Here is a 2,558-nt window from a genome sequence, read left to right as displayed (position 1 = left end):
ATATATATATATATATATACACATATATATACGACGGGCTTATTTCAGTTTTCCGTCTACCAAATCCACTCACAAAGCTTTGGTCGGCCCGAGGCTACAGTAGAAGACACTTGCCCAAGGTGCCACGCAGTGGGACTGAACGCGGAATCATGCGGTTCGTAAGCAAGCTACTTACCACAGAGCCACTCCTACGCCAACGGTTACATAATTTATTAAAACTAAAACTAAAAACTAAACTGAATGTATACACGAGTAAATGCAGCACGTCTAGAATTATGATTTAAAACTCAAATTTCAAATAAAAATTTATAGATAATAAAAGGTTCGACCATAGAATAACCTTTTAGATGTAAAATTATGATCCAAATTGCAATTTTGCATGTTCAGGAAGAAATACAGAAATAGTTTTACAAAACAGCTACTAAAAGCGAATATCCTTTCATAACATTCACAGCATGCATAAATAGCTCGCCACCACAACAGAAAGAAACAACCAAATCAGTTAAAAGAATTTGTGCGTTCATTAAGCGATGTATACTTAAATAAACCAAACTAAACATATAATATATACAATTCTATACCACCTTTTCCTTCGCCTCCCTCCTGTATAGTCATAACGGACAAGGCTTTTCAACTGATTCCTATTGTAACGATGATCGGTGGAAGAATTTAAAAAAAACAACACAGAAATATAGTCGTTGCAATCAAATTTATATAGATTTCGCACGCACGTGCACACACACAAACACACACACATACACACACACATACACACACATATACACACACATACACATACACACACACATACATAAGGATGTTGAAAATAAAAATGGAGAATTATACATCCTCAAAAGCTTGTTTATTGTATTGTGACGCCTGCCCGAATTCAAACCCCCCACTCCTTTACGTTATATATGTGTGTGTGTGTGTATATATATATATATGCCTATGGCGTACGTAGAACCGGCTCTGAATCGGAACTACATTTGAAATTGATTTGGTACTTACTTATCTACAGTATCCCATTTTTTTTACTTTACTGTGGACCCATTTCTGGCGTCCTACCTGCTGATGTGCCTAGATTCTGTTGAAATCTACAACTAATCTCTCTCTCTCTTTCTGTCTTTATATATACATGTGTGTGTATACACACACACACACACGCACACACACACACACACACATATATGTGTGTATGTATGTATGAGTAGGCAGGTGTTTGTTCTGTCACACCTTGACCAACGTTTTTTGATTTGTTTAGATATGTGCTGTGGTCAGTTTGTTCCATTAATCTCCAGCATCGCTGCAGTTCAATGAGTGAAATAAGAAAGAGAGTAAAGAGTGTATGCATATGCATACATACATACATACGTACATACATGCATACATAATACTCGGTTCCGTGGAGAAAGCAAAAGAGAGTGATGCGGATTCTCCAGATCCAATCTATTAGTGGCACTGTGAACATACGTAAGACAATCCAAAAATTCTCTATGGTAGAATCTTATGTGAATAGGTGCACACACTTAGGCGTATTGATCAAGAGTTTAACCAACTCAACTCCATGTTTACAACAAACACTGAGAACTCTCTTCACTCGAAAAGCCTTGTCGCTTTGTTAGCGTCAAGATTGGTCTCTCTCAAGAACATTAAAGAATGATCATGTATACACACATACATGTATGTATATATGTATATATGTATACATGTATGTATATATATAAAATAAGATTTAAAATGGAAAAGCACAGAAATCTTGTTTGTGTAGATAAAGATTATTTAATCCATTACAGTACATAGAGAGACGACTGGCTTCGCTTCGCTAATCATGACTTTATTATGAAATTATAATTTTTTGATTTAATCTTTCCTAAAAGCAGATAGGAAACTGTTTTGTGTTTATATAGGAGAGTTTAGCTCAAGGGGCATAATCAGTGAATATAATGTTTTTTATCTAAAGAGATAGTCAGTGGAATTGATATATCTTAGCTAAGTGGAGGTAAATCTTTTACTTTTTTTTCTGGTTGGCTTTTATTTGTGAATTCCATTATATATTCATGTGAAGTTCTGGTTTGTATTTTTCAATACATGTGGCTCCTTTAATTAGTCTTTGTTGAGTTGAGGTACTTTCCGTGCATTGGTATAGTGAGAATAATGTGTATTGTGGTTGGCGATCCTTAACACATCTGTCTGTGTGAACACTGAGTGGTATTTGACGGTATTGAGAGTGGTATATTTATTGTTTGTGTAGTGTTGGATCTACGTCTGAGGGACATTCTTGTTGAGCCTATATTGTTCCTACTGCAGCTGGAACATATTATGACGTAGATGAGATTTTCATACCTGCACCTACGCAAGATTAAATCAAAAACGTATGATAAGTGAAGCGAAACCGGTCGACTCTGTACATATTGTAATGGATTAAGTAATCTTTATCTATACAAACATGATTTATGTGCTTTTTCACTTTAAATCTTATTTACCATCACGTGGAATGTCCCACCGAATTTTTTACTGGTGTGTGTGTATATATATATATATATATATATATATAT

General features: G+C 35.0%; 1 long non-coding RNA gene across 1 annotated transcript in view; it reads left to right on the top strand.

Annotated features, from left to right (window-relative positions):
• Positions 1 to 2,558, top strand: part of LOC128247550 (uncharacterized) — a 119,284-nt gene that overhangs the window by 92,359 nt on the left and 24,367 nt on the right. The window lies entirely within an intron of this gene.

The sequence above is a fragment of the Octopus bimaculoides genome, chromosome 4, assembly GCF_001194135.2.
Source record: "Octopus bimaculoides isolate UCB-OBI-ISO-001 chromosome 4, ASM119413v2, whole genome shotgun sequence".
Taxonomy (NCBI): domain Eukaryota; kingdom Metazoa; phylum Mollusca; class Cephalopoda; order Octopoda; family Octopodidae; genus Octopus; species Octopus bimaculoides.
This window is presented reverse-complemented; position numbering and strand designations above follow the sequence as displayed.